This window comes from Ctenopharyngodon idella, chromosome 10 (assembly GCF_019924925.1).
Source record: "Ctenopharyngodon idella isolate HZGC_01 chromosome 10, HZGC01, whole genome shotgun sequence".
NCBI lineage: Eukaryota > Metazoa > Chordata > Actinopteri > Cypriniformes > Xenocyprididae > Ctenopharyngodon > Ctenopharyngodon idella.
Genome location: NC_067229.1, coordinates 21,752,624 through 21,766,929, shown reverse-complemented (window position 1 = coordinate 21,766,929; position 14,306 = coordinate 21,752,624).

Genomic DNA, 14,306 nt, shown 5'->3' with positions numbered 1-14,306 from the left:
ATTTTCTGTTTCACTGCTTTGTGATCAACAAAGGTACTGTTGTGGCATTCACTTCAAATTTAACTGTTTGCATTTGGAAAATTGGTGCAAAATAAAATGCTGGCATAAAAGATGTAACTTAAAAAAGTGGATTGTTGAGGGCAATAGAATCAGGCTGGACTCAAACCTGCATTGATGATCCAATGAGTCCACATTCAACAAGATATTCTGTGTAATATTCAGTGTATACAGTACTGTTCTTAAATTTTATGGCTGGCTGACCATGTCAGGATGTGGGGAAAGGAAATTAAGCTTTGATTGCTTAGCCAAGTTGACTCTGGACTTTTGACAACATTCTTTGGAGTAGAGACCAAATCATTGAAGTAGATCTGGAGAGATGGTCAATTGTGAGTTGGGGGATATCACGTCAAGTTTACAGTAGTTTTGGGATAGTGATCTGGCTGGCAATAAAAGCCATACTGTTGTACATATACACAATATAGCAAAATATAAGCATTTAAGTTTGATAAGTAGCATATTGTGCTTGTATGTGGTGGTGATACACCATCAGTGGTTACTTCAAGTTACTTCAAAAAAGTAATTAATTACTAATTACTAATTACATAATCAATGTTGTATTTAAAATACTTTTCTAATTACTCTGTCTGAAAAGTAATTTAATTACTCAATAAGTAACTTATTACTAATTACTTCTTAAAATCCCTATGAACCTTGACCGGATAGACAATAGAAAGGAAACTCTTTTAATAATTTAGTCAAACATGGAATAGTTTAGTCTTTTATAGCTTATTAAAACATATACTATAATACTTTTATTTACTTTATAATACTTAAATTTTTTTTAGTAACAAATAGGAATGTCACTATACCAAAAGTCTAGTAGTCGGTACCGATACCACCAAAAGTGCACAATACTTGATACCAAAGTCGATACCACGGTAAAAATATATAAAAATACAAATAAAACAATGCTATTTTTTTTTTCCCAGGTCTAATAGTAGTAAGTAAAAATACCACAGAAATTGAATAATCAAATATAAAATAACTCTGCATAGTCATAACATTATAAATTAAATATATATAATCCTTATTAAAGCTTTTCTTTTGTTGTTTGATTATCATTTATAATACAGACAGCCAATAGTAGACAGTATATGTTTTAAAGACTGCTGTCACTAAGACCTAATGGACGGAGACAATATGCTGTTACACATCCTGTTCACTTTCAACATAACCAACGCGAATATATGCCAAGACGGGCATTTTGACATAACTATGTGTGTATTTGAACGTTCATAATAAACCGCGAAAATCTGACACTCGCGAGAGGCGGCTATGTGTGTGCGCTTTGGTTGAGAGCGCACTGACTAAAGACCGTCTCTCAGAGAGCGCGCACAGTTTTTGTTCTCTCTAGGACATAGCTTACATTTTACCGTAATGTTCTTGCCTACCTGTGTTAAAAAAGTGAAGTAATTGGAATATTTCCATTCTGCAAAACAGCCACTCACTTCAGCCGATATCTTCAGACAGCGACTAGGCAGCCAACTGGTGCGAAGTTGTGAACTCACGCGCAACTGCACTACAGCTAACGATTTTAAAGAGGAAGATTTCACTTTTACCTTTAGACGACAAATTTAGATTTTAAATTCAATATTGATTTAAACAGAACTGTTGATCTAATTTACAGTATGTAACGCAAATAGGCTACATTATAAGTAACTGTAATTAAATTACCTAAAAATGAACAGTAATCCCTTACTTTACTTTTTCAGTGGATAAGTAATTTAATTACAGTAGCGCGTTACTTAGTAACGCGTTACACCCAACACTGTACACCATAATATAAGTAAGCAGTTAGTGTAGCGCTGTTAGCATCAGGTTACTCAGTAAAAAAACAAAAAACAAAACAACAACAGCAACAACCAAAAAAAAAAAAAAAACAGGGTTGGGGTTTTAAAAAATCTTGTTTCGGGGTGTAAAAATTGCATTCCGTGGTTGCGGCAACAGGAAAACCCACGGACTTGGGAACACTGGTCACCACATTTGCTGAGGATTTTTCATATTCTGGGCATTCAAATGCTATTGCAGTTTGTTTTCATTTTCCCTTGTTCTCTAGCTACCTAGCCTGAGTAATATTAGCAAGCTAACAAGCAAGATCTAGTTAGCTATTTTTCTTCTTGCAAATGAGTATGGATGAGAAATTAGGGCTATTGATTATATGTGCAGTTACATATTGTTTGGGCTTCTGGTGTACTGAGGTAGTGTTGGAAAGCATTTCGTTAACATGTTTTAAGCTTGCTTTTTAGAACGACATGGTGTAGTTACAGTATCTACCAGCAGGGGCTATCTGAAGTCAGTCACCTTTATTTGTATAGTGCTTTTTACAATGCAGATTGTTTTGAAGCAGCTTTACAGTGATAGCAAGAAACATAATTTTGGCTCATCTCTAGAAGAAAAAGGTGTCATTGTCCAGCTTAGGTAAGTTTTTTAAGTATTGATTTATTTTCATTGTAAAAATCATCAGTTATTAATTTAGCTAATTTATCTATACAGCAGCTCTGGAGAAAACAGTGAAGTCATCGTCCAGCTCAGTTCAATTCGCGTACAGTGGTGTCAATGCAACACGCCAGTGTCAATGTCAATGAAGCATGCTAACTAGTCAAACCTTGATGCCTTGATATAGTAAATTTCGTGTTCACACTTTAAATGATTTAATTTAGCAACCTTTATGAAAGTATGGCATGCTAATTTGCTTTGTTGACAACTCAGCCTTTCTGGGAAGCATTAGCAAGTGTTTCCTGATCCCTGTCGGCTTTGTGAAATGCTTAATTACAGTAACAAGCCCTTGTGGTGATCAAGGCATCTCAAAAGTTATCTCTACAGTTCCTTTATGTCTGGGACTTCCTTCCTACTGTAGTCATGTGTAAAGTCATGCCAGCAGGAATTAATCGGCATCTCTGCCCCCTGTTTCTTCTTGGACGCATCCATCTGTATATCCACAAGCTTTCTTTATTTATCAATTTCTTCATGTCAAGCTCCCTAGGGACTGAAGACATCTGCTGCATACACTTTGAAGATGCCCCTCTTGGCTCAATTATTAACAGGGCTGTGGCCTCATTTACATTCGGTGGCATGGAAAGTGTATCGCTAACAGGTGGTGGAGAGAATGCACGCAAGCTGCGCTGTTTGATAAATAAAATATATTATGATAATGACACTTTCAGAAATGGAAGATCTGACTGGAGATAAGTTGTCGTCCTCTGTACCCACAGCTGTAGAGAGAGGAAGTCAGATGTTTGCTAACATTCACACATAGAAAAACACATAATAAACCCACCAATGAACAATGTAATCTGAACTTGCTCCATGGTCGCGTGACTGGTCAGCGGTTCAGGATCCAGCGGGAGTTATGAGACAATGTGGCTCCTGCTCAGGAGGTGGAGGTTGAGGTCATCTATCAAATCATCTATTGATCTTATTTCAACTCCATTACTTTAGAGTTACTCTCTACGCTCTTCAAAATAAAAGTTCAACAAAGGTTCTTTGCAGCTTACCTTATGGAGCTACCATTTCACTCTGGAAATGATAGTTCAGAGTCAGTGGTGTAATCCTAAGAAAATTATAAAAATATAATAAAATTCACAACAGTAAATGTTTTTATATCCTTGTTCACTAGTAACATTTGTTTCATAAATATAGTGCATTCACTATATAGTGCATACTTAATGCATTTTTTTCTGATCGGCTAGCTATCGAATTGTGAAAAGACCAGGTGTAAATGCCCTCCAAAAAATGCTAAAAAATAAATGTGTGAGAGCGTGTTATAGGCTAAATAACATGTTATTGCCAGATATGACAGCGCTACTGCATCACGCATCGCCGCAGATGAGCAGCTGAGTCTCTTCAGAAAGTCAACACGCAAACTGCCGCAAAGGAAACTGAAAGTAAGTCGCAGACGCTCACAACACAATTATCTTCATGAAAAGTACCGAGACTTAGGGGGCTTTCACACTGGCAGTTTAGTTCGAAACGGGGCACGGTTCGCATGAAAAATCACTAATGTGAAAGGTGTCATGCGAAACCGGGCGCACACCTGGGTACCGAACCCGAGACTACCTGAAGGAGGTTCAGTTGCATTCGAACTGTGCCGTGGTTCGCGTGAATATGAAAGCAACACGGACTCGGGTGTGCACTTTTTCAGGAAGTAATCTGCGCATGAGTTTTAGCCGATTATAATGTATTTACTTAAATAAAACACATGTAAGAGATGCTAGTGTTGATGGTTTACCTTGGATGCGAGCAAGAGTGAGCCTGCAGTGTATTCGCGCTTTGTGAGTGCAATTAGAGCGGCAAATGAATAGCAATCAGCTGTCTCCTCAAAATAGGCTGCTTACAAGCAGCGGAAACCGTCAACGCACATACAGGAAACCAAAGTGTCATTTACTCTGATGCACATAATAGCACCAAAATAATTAAAAACACACTTTACTGACCCGCGTTCTGTTTTCTTTCATGCGCAGTACACGTTCGTGATGATGTAAGATGAACGCAACAGCACCAGGGTTCGATAGAATCAAGTTGAGTGTGAAAGACCCTGTCCCAAATGGCACACTGCTATGCAGTTTTGGTCTTGTGGACTTACAATGGCTGCCGCGTGCGTGTGTCCGTTAAGTCCACAAGACCGTAGGGTGTTCTATTTGTCAATTTTAGGCTTCAGAAGGGTGCTCGCGAGCGCCCCCTTTGCGGCCGATATGCGCCCTCGATGCATTTCGCTGAGCCCGCACTGGTGTGAGCTCCGCGGCAGACTTCTTCCCGACAGTCAAAGCGACGTTACGTCACTAAAGTGCGGACTCGTAGGAAGGCTGTGAGTGTTTAGGGTGCCATTTGGGACAGGGCCAAACCAGACCAACGCTGCGGGGGGCACCAGGAACAATTGCGCCCGGGCTCGGACCGCGGCAAACCTGAAAGCCCCCTGATCTTACCAGTGCTGTTGCCGCGCTCTCTCCTATTACTTTCTTTGATTTTGAAATTAGCTTATGATCAATAAAATGCAGCTCATATTTGTTGCTTTCGGTGATGTGAATTCCATTAAATCTACATATCGCGCGGGAATTAAAGATCGGGATTATATCCGTTTTACAGAGACACATTTATGAGGCCAAGTGTAAATGGAATTGTTTTGATAAGTCAGATAGCTATCTGATCAGTAAAAACTCATGAAGTGACCAGATGTAAACAGGCCATTTGACCGCATTATAGTGCTAAATGACTAACTTGTTGCTTCGAAATTTTATTAATTGTGAAAAGTGATACATCTGAAATCAATGTTTCATTTTATGCATGTGGGTGGGAGGACGAAAAAAAAAAAAAAAAAACTTAACTCCAAAACGAAATGAGATATTTTCACCCAATTTGACACACATGTATGGGCTCACTCAACCCCTAGTAACCGTGAGTGGGCTCACTCACCTTCAGACCATGCCGGTAACAAGTTATGGATTTCGTGTCAATAGACAAAACCGTTTTCGTATAGTGCAGCAACAAATTTGAGGCATGATAATTATAAATAAATAATATAAATAATTATAATTAATAATAATTAAAAATAATAAATAATTGAGCAAAACTTACTTAAGATAAAATTAAACTCAGTTGAACCTCTTGCAACTGGCATTTTCACCCCTTTTTCTCCCCTATAAACATGAAATAACATTTCATTTGGAGGAAAAAAAAAAACAAACAAACAAAAACAAAAACAAAATACATTTGTGTGAAGGCACCTCTTAAGTGGCACCTCCTAAGAAAACTGGTTTCAGACAGGCTTTTGAGCACCATCTCTGTCTAATGATCTAGAACAAATTCAAGTAAGCTTCAGAGATTACCAAGCAAATATGTGACTGCAGACCAGAAGACGGCATCTTAGTAGACATCTTAACAAGGCAGCTTATGGTAGACTCAGATATGGCTTTTTGCTTTCTTGCCTTTCTATACTTTCTCCAAATGCACTAGCAAAGCATGCTGGGACCTGGAACTCCACCCCCGCTCAGCTTCAGTAACGCTACATTACACATATTATAAATTAGCAGAGTACTAAATTAAAGTACATAATTAAATGGACGGATGATGTTAGATTAAAAAAAAAAAAAAAAAAAAAAAAACCTTCCATCAAGTACTTCCACAAGGTCATTTCCCTTTATGTACATCCAGTCAACGAAAAATAGTCATGATGTAAATGGAATAAGTTTATTTATTTATTTATTTATTTTTACTAATTTATAATTATTGCACATGGTCAATTAATTGCAAGATTCTTAAGTTGCCTATATGCTTTTAAGGGATTAAAACTTTTAGTTCTTGGTGTTTCATTAAAGGTTTTTCAGATCAACACATTGCTTTTTGGTTCCTTTAAAGGGGACCTATTATGCAAAATTCACTTTTGCATGGTGTTTGGCTATAAATGTGTGTTGGCAGTGTGTGTACACAACCACCCTATAATTTTAAAAATCCAACGACTCCTTTTTTTTTTTTTTTTTAAATCCCCATAAATCATAAGCAGTGTCTCTGAACAAGCCGTTTCCAGATCCCTGGCAGTGTGACGTCACATTAGCCACAGGCCCCGCCCCACGAATGTTGACAGACACTGCCGTTTTAACATAGAACCTCCCTGTGCGAGTTCACAGCCAGTTGTACACAGTCCGCCATTGCTGCACTGACGAGAATGTCTCCCAAGCATTTTAGGTGTTCTGTAGATGGATGGATTAATCCACATAGCTCTCTCCATTTACTCCCGAAATCTGAGCCGCTGAAGACGAAGAGGATTAATTTTGTTTTCGAAGAAAATGCTCCCTCAACTATACCGGAATTCGTTTATGTCTGCGCGAATCATTTCACATTGGACTTCTTTGTGAACGAATGGTCAATACAAAGGGACAATACAAAACAGAGGTTGTGCTAAAAATGTGTTACTCAAGGATAGATTAGTAAACTGTTTGTGATCCAGTTGACAGCCTAGAGTGATACTGGATACGGCAGTAATGAAGGTGAGAGCACTTTATTACAGTTCATCGGAGTTGATTTACAGATATAAAGTTTACCAGTTTATTAAGCACCACCCGAAAAGGCATAAGGTCTTTATATATTTGTTTACTGTTAGTTGTAACGAGCGTTTCTGTGCAATTCGCTATGTATGTTGATGATAATGCAAGGGAGAGAGAGTTTATGGATAATATTTTAATGCACACTTGCACTTTGTTTTATTTAGCTCTTACAGTGATTTTCTAGAGTGAAAACAGATGCTTCATCTTTTGTGTGAAGTACAATAAATGTCATAAAACTCATCGGTAAAGTCGAACAGGGTCCGGTACAACAGGCTTGTAGTAATATAGTGGATAAAAACAAGAAGACAATGTAAGTTATAACCGTAATTGAGCTAAACTATACCTGTTCTATCTCCATGAAGCATATATTCACAGTTTCTGACATTATAATGCGTCTTGACTGACTCCTGACACCAGAGAATCAGCTCCTGAAGCTCCGCCCTCTTACGACGAGTGCAGCAGCTCATTTGCATTTAAAGGGCACACACTGAAACGGCGTGTTTTTTTGCTCTACTCCAAAAAGTGGCAATTTTAACATGCTACAAAAAAAATATCTGTGGGGTATTTTGAGCTAAAACTTCACATACGCACTCTAGGGACATCAGAGACTTATTTTACATCTTGTAAAATGGGGCATAATAGGTCCCCTTTAATGCACCAGTACATAAACATTGTTTTATAACTAGAAAATAAAATGTTCTTTGCGGGACATAAACACAGTCTTGTTGAATTGGTGGTGAATTCGTACAATTTCATTCATGTGTTTTTGTATGATCTGCCTACACCTCACTGAGGGTTAGATTTAGGGCTGAATCTTCATGCTTTTCTAAAAACTTTACATTTTCATACTACTCAATTCATACAAATTAATACAAAATCGCCAACTAGTAAAATAGTTAAGTTTTCTCATGAGATTGGGTTGGACATAAAATGGTTCTCCAATGGCATCAGTTTGTAAAATCTCTTAGTTAAAACTCATTACAACATAAATATCTTTTAATTCTTGTTACGTTTCATTAACTAATTTTTAACCTGAGCAAAGATTTGAGACTTTGCTACACCTTTGAGATATGTAATTGAATTGATTCTGCTGGCCTATGCAAGCTTCTCATTACAGGAGTCTTTGAGCTGTCAATCATTAGTCTAATGATGGGGCAAAAGGGTGAGGGTGGAGCTAGGTTAATGAAGGACCAACAAACAATCAGCCAGGAAGTCTCTTCTCCTCTGATACCTGGCGTTTCAGGAATCAAGCCCAGATGTTTTCGGGGGAAAGGGTCTCAAGGAAGTGCCACCTCAACAGGTCACACACGGCCAGCATATTTACTCCTCATTGTGCACAGCTGTGGCTATGATCTACCTACTTTGACCTTTGAACCCTGACCTTGTTGTAGCCCTCTCTAAGAATGTGGGGCTATTGGTTACTAGGGGTCTTTTTCTCAAGTTGTGCTCCCAGGCCATTCAAATCACTAATGATAAATGGTATTATATAGTTTTGTCCACATTAAGTTTCTTCATTTCTTCATTGGTTTTCTAAAGTAAAATAACTACTTTCTTTCTTTTTTTTTTTTTTTGAGATATTACAGATTGCCCAGGTTGTAATAAAAACAGAATCTCAAATGAGATAAACTGAGAGACAAATAAAACATGAGAGCTTTTAGTAAAAATGATCCTTTGGTTTAACCTATTTCAAACATTACCAGCCTTTAGTATTGCAATATTAATCCATCGTGGTGCTCAATGTGAAATGTTTAATAAGATGTGGAAGAAAGAAAGTGAACAATGTGAAACAGGAAACTCTATCCCACATGATAAATGTTTCTCTGTGAATGCCAGAAACAGAATGAGGAAGTCTGTGGTAGTAATGCGTTGAAAGGTTGTTGGAAGTGAACTTTATGTCGAAGTAAAGAGTAAAGAGCATTGGAAGTTGGGATGAGAATGAATGTCAACCAGCCTATGTGCCTTGATCAGCATCCATCCAGTCATGATGAAATACAGAGACACTTTATAGTTGTAGTTGACACTTTTTATGTGAAAAATCAGTAAGTTTTGGCATAATTTAAAAAAAATTAATGAAATTGCAATTTTGTCATGTGGTATGACCAGCAAAATCATACGGTGCAACCAAGAAACAGGCAGAAAAGGTCTTAAAATATCAGACAAATCCTTGTGTTTCAAAATGTCAAGTGGTGTGACTGAATGAAGAATGAATTAATAATTCATAAAATAATAAATAAATAAATAAATAAATAAAAATAACATTTGTTTAGCTAGTTTATTGTTTGATTTTTAGGACTTTTTTGTTGAGGATGTTAAGTCCATCCAGTCCTTTTAGGAGGAATTCATATATTTATTTTTCATGCTTGAACTTAAGCTGTACTCATAGATCCTGAGATCTGGCCATGATTTGTCCTCTTGTTCATTATTTACATTTAATAACTGTTTAATAACTGTGAGGAACGCCTGTGCTACATGCAGTAAAGTAACTGTACACCTCCATAGAAAAAATAATGTATTGTACTCACATTTGCCAAGTCTTTTATGGACATATGGTGACTGAATTTCATTGAGGAGCAATAGTTTAACAGAGTTGTTAAAGTCTGGATATTTGCACATAGTATTTGACATTCTTTTTGCTCACAGTACAATTTATCATATAGCATGATCACAATTGCTTCGAGTTAATATCAAAAACTACAAAGCCATATGTGATAGCCAGTGCACATTGATTAGTATTCTTTCTCTTATGCATATTTATTGGTATAGAGTACATTGGTGTATTGTATATTCATGTGTTTTAAACCTAAAATGGATTAATTCCTATTTATTTTATTTGACTGAAAAACGTGTTGCTTTGAATGACTTCCAAGCAGGATGTTATAAACATTCTCTCAAATGAAAATCATAACAGGACTGTTTTACAGCGGAGGGAAAGTGTTTAATGGCCTTGTAACCTCATCTTTCTCCACTATGGCTCACTGAAAGAGTAAAACATAATAAAACCGCACGTCAAATGCTTCAGCTGTGACAACTTCCTATTCTTGGAAACATCCAGTGTCATTCAGGGTCATCCTGACAGATTCCTACATTAACCTTGTCCATCCCGTCAGAATTGTGTCTCCTGAACTGTCGCTGTCAAAACTGCATCGGCATTTGCTCCCACAAGTTACCTCCAAGAAACAGACAATAGATGAAATTATGCTTTCTGGCAGGATTTTCCTTTGCTATCTATGTTTATATTGGCTGATAAGACTGTGTAGAGATTTTCTTATTATGAACACACCAGTGATTAATGTGTACAGAGGTTTTGTTTTGGTTCCAGTAGCTGAGGAAACAGAAGTGTGACAGTAACTCAATTGTTTTCAAAATAGTGTCGATTTTCTGGTAACAAATGATGTTTGTGACACTACTTGGTGTTTTTAATGTCATATTCTATTGCCAGAACAGCTTTACAGCTGAGCCAAGTGAAATAATAATAATTTTAGCAAAATATTTAATAAAATAAGATTTAACATTATTAAGTTTGGTCAAAAGTAATCTAAAAGTAATCAAAAAGTAGTCAGATTGCATTACCTTAAACGTGTAATGTAATGGATTATGTTACTAACTGCAATTTTTGTCATGTAATTTGGAATCAGTAACTGATTACAATTTGTAAGTAATCATATATATATATATATATATATATATACACACACACACACACAAACTCAATGCAACTTTCTCAAACTTTTCTCTTGTGGGATCAAATTAACTCATACATTGATTAAAAAGTGATCAAAAGAATTTGCCTCAGACTGAATCGACCAACCCTGATTAACTGGGGCACATTTTGCATAAGCAAACAAAAAAGGCAAATAGGGACTTTATGAGAATAATGTGACCTGCAAAGCATCTAGGGTTGGGGTCAGGCCAGGTCAAAGGCAGGAGCCGGAGGAGTCTTGAGGGCCGTCCCTAGGGTGCCCCGCACATGTCATGTCATGGGGTCCTGTACGCCCACTTCCTCATTGATAGATTGCCCTTCTAATGGGCACTTCACCCAAGTAATTGTTTTAAGAGAACTGCTGACTTGCTGATTGAGGAACTGCCAGATGCACAACGGTTTTCAACACCTCAACAACAACATTGGCAAAGTGATTGCCATTTTCAAAAGTTTGCATTTTCAGGCCCCCAAAATGCTGTCATTGTGTAAATGAACGACCAAAATGCATAAAAAGTTTTACGTTTTTAGTTGAAAACAGTGTCATGTAAACGGCCCCTCAGACTCATGGCATTTATTATTATTAAGATCTTGAATTTGTTAGTAATCATAAAAGAAACCTTGACTTTTTTCATCTTTATTTTATTTTATTCCATACATTAAGAATGTGTTATTATATTTCAAACATCAAATGGTGTTTTTATGAAAATGTTTCAAATGAACATTGTAAATACTCAAATGAAGATTTTTAAATGAACCATATGAATAAAAATTCATATTACTTAATTCTTTTAAAAAATATTTTAAATTAAAAAAAATATTTTTTTATAATGACAATATTATCATTATTATTTTTTATAATTTATTACTTTTTAATTGTTCAATTTTTTTTGTAACATACAACATTAAAATCTAACAAAAATCTTTAAATACATAATTGTCACATTTTGAGTTTGTCTTCTGATCTGTTCGTCTTTTTTTTTTTTTTTTCTAGGTTGTTAATTAGTTAAGTTCTCCTCATTTGCCTGTCTGTCTGTCTCCTTGGTTACTGATTAATTAGTGTCCTCAGTTCAGGTGTGTCTAGTTAATTAGTCTTGTTTGCTCCTCTGTTTGCATGTGTTTATAAGCCCATAGTCTGAGTCTGTTTTTTGTCTTGCATTGATGTTGTTTATGGTATTTTGGTGGTAGTTATTCTCTTAGTTATTCTCTTGGTTGTGTTTATCATTTTATTAAAAGTCTTCCAAAGGATCTCCTTCGTCGTGTGCATCTTTACAACCACTGAACTTTGACAGAATGCAAGACCCAACAAGATTCAGAACAGCTAAAGTGAAAACAGAAAATAATGGATTTGCAAGCTGTTCATCTCCTCTTCCTAGACCAAAAGAACAGAAACCTTTAGGACCACACAAGGGATTTTTTACAACTGCCGTGCCTGACATAATTTCCTGATCGCTCACTTAAGGTATTTTTCCATACCAGCCTTAATGAGCAGACGAGGGCACGCCTGCCAGTTGATGGCCCTTGGGGGACCTTTGCAGACTATATTGAGTGGGTCTGCCGCTCCACTGTCGGCTCCAGCCCCTGAGTCCGCTCCGGTGTGGGCTCCAGCCCCTGAGTCCGCTCCGGCGTCGGCTCTAGCCCCTGAGTTCCCTACAGAAAGTTCTCCAGACTCCACTCCAGAAAGTTGTCCAGAGGCTGCCCTTCCAGAGTCTCATGCCGTCACAGCCGCCTTTTCAGAGTTTCGCCCCATCATGGCCGCCCTTCCAGAGTATCGTCCCATCATGGCCGCCATTCCAGAGTCTCATCCTATCATGGCCGCCAGTCCTATCCCCAAGAGAGAATTTCCTGAGCCTGAATCTGTTTCTGTCAATGAAGCACTGACTATAGGCCTATTTCACACTTCTGGGTTTTTGGCTTCCAGAATGATCCACGCTGGGTAAAAGTTTTTCCGGTTACAGTGATGGATAGCCGAACCTCGATCAGAACCAGCTCGGGAATCAAAGTCGTTTTACGAATTAAATGTCATGAAGATGTTTGAACGGTCTTGGTGAATTATTGGTGAGACTACAGAGCTCTCATTAAGAGCTAAATTTAATAAATAATTTGAAGCGATGTCGGTTAAAATGGTTATATTCTTCGTGTCTGTTTGGCACAGCTGGGCATTATCGCGCTCCGTGTGCTGTAAAGACAGTGCCTGCGTCTCAACGTGCATTCTAGCCATCCTAAATAGTAGTCTATGTGACATTAGTAATATTCAGTACTATTTAGGGTGGATAGTATGCACATTGGGATGTATAAAGTGTTTTTCCCGACATGCTGGGGAAGTGATCAGCTGGCAGCTCCCTTATCACGCAAGTCTGATCTTCTGATTCATGAAACAGGACCGCTCGCACCCTGGATATTTCTGGATATATATATATATATATATATATATATATATATATATATATATATATATATATATATATACACTTCAGTCATCTCTCACTCATATTTTCCTGTCGTCATCATCTTAAAGTGTGTATTATACACAGTTTTATTGTGCTGTTGCAACATTAATGCAAAGACTGATAGTTGTGTACAGTGTGGTGTTGGAAATTAATTATGTCTTAGTTTAATCATTTTAATAGATCAGGATTAGTTCTAACATATGCTTGAATGTGGGATGTAATGCCATATGAGATTAATACATGCTATATATTTTTAAAACATATTAAACTCACGACAATATTATGTATCTCATGATTTTATATCCCCCATTGAAGTATATATTGGGAGTTAATTTTTTTTTAATGAATAAATTATATAAATAATGTTTGTCATATGTAATACGATCGGGGAAACTGCTGAATGAGTAGCTGCGTAGCTACTGTATGACAGCTGGTAAAATAAATCCACCTGCCGGTAAATTCGAGCAACGGTCTGATTGGCTGTATAAGCTACAAACAAGTAGAAAATAATTTCTTTGTAGATTATACAACAGCAACTTGGAAAACAGACAAAATAGAAAAGGTAAGAAGCGATATTTGAGAAAAGAGCATATCAATCTAATAGGTGTAGACCCATAGCGGAACTAACTTTACCCTGCGTCACGTGATTTACGATTCTTGTGAAAAAGGCCTATTATGACCACAGCCATATTGTGTGTGTGTGGGGGCCACATCGGCCTCAGTCAAGATGGCCACCACCACGCCTATGCCCTTGGTCAAGATGGCCATAACCACGACTGAGCCTCTAACCAAGATAGCCGATGCTGCAGTTTGCAGTCTACTTAATTCATTAAGAAGACATGAGTGTGGATCTTTCACTTTCTTTTTTTTTTTTTGGAAAATCTTTTGAATGAATATTAAACAATGTAACACAAAAATGAATACTTTTAAATTAATAAAACTTCATATTACTTAAAGGGTTGGTTCACCCAAAAATAAAATTCTGTCATTAATTACTCACCCTCATGTCGTTCCAAACCCGTAAGACTTTCGTTCATCTTCGGAACACAAATCTTTTTGATG